Genomic DNA, 906 nt, shown 5'->3' with positions numbered 1-906 from the left:
CAAACAAACAAAAAAAAAAAACCAAACAAAAAAAAACCCCAAAGTGTCTCTCACCCGCTTTGATGTGTTCTGGGGAGCTGGCTAGTGGGTTCCATGGACTTTGTCAGTTGTCACAGTGTGCAGAGACTTTTTGGTGGACTCATTTCTCTAACAAGCCTGGTCCTGGTCGAGGTTCCAAATTACAGAAAAGATTCAAAGTGCTGTCGGCAGGGTGTGGGGGCGGAGGTCTCCGTGTTGTCCTCTTAGCCTGAGGACTTGTTTCCTCAACTCTTTCAGAGCTACAGCAGGAACTTCTCTGAATCTCTATTCCTCAAAAGGACTCAAGATTCAGGGGTTGAGGTGGAATCCTGCTCCCCAGAGGCTGAATAGCAAGCAGCTCATCTCAGAGTCTCCCAAGTTCTCTCACCCCTTCTCACACCGCCTAATACCTCCTTATTAACCCTTCTCCACCTGGCTCCTAATACCTCCTCATTAACCCTTCTCCACCTGGCTCCTAATACCTCCTCATTAACCCTTCTCCACCTGGCTCCTCCCTACAACTTCCTGTGTCAGCTAGTTGCTGACGTAGCCTCCTGACCACAGGTGAATTTTATTTAATCAAACAAATCTTTGCATCATTAAACACATGTTCCAGAGCATAAACAAAAGTAACACACCTTAAAATAATATTCTACAACAGCTTGGTGATTAAGAGAGCATATACTTCTCTTGCAGAGGACCTGGGTTCGATTCCCTAGACTCACATGGCAACTCCTAACCCTCTGTAACTCCAGTTCCAGGGGATCTGACATGCTCTTCTGGCCTCTGTGGGCACTGTACACAACTGATGCACAGACATACATGCAGTCAGAATACCTGATGGTAACACATAAAACACACATAAACAGTAAATATGTAAATAATGCA

At 45.4% G+C, this 906-nt stretch overlaps 1 protein-coding gene across 8 annotated transcripts in view; it reads left to right on the top strand.

Annotated features, from left to right (window-relative positions):
• The window catches only part of Ppcdc (phosphopantothenoylcysteine decarboxylase), a 54,126-nt gene that overhangs the window by 2,948 nt on the left and 50,272 nt on the right, over positions 1-906 (top strand). The gene's annotated exons all lie outside the window — the stretch shown is intronic.

Source organism: Microtus ochrogaster, unplaced genomic scaffold (genome assembly GCF_000317375.1).
Source record: "Microtus ochrogaster isolate Prairie Vole_2 unplaced genomic scaffold, MicOch1.0 UNK49, whole genome shotgun sequence".
NCBI classification, from domain to species: Eukaryota; Metazoa; Chordata; class Mammalia; order Rodentia; family Cricetidae; genus Microtus; species Microtus ochrogaster.
The sequence above is the reverse complement of the archived record's forward strand: the minus strand, read 5'-3'. Positions and strand labels throughout refer to the sequence as shown.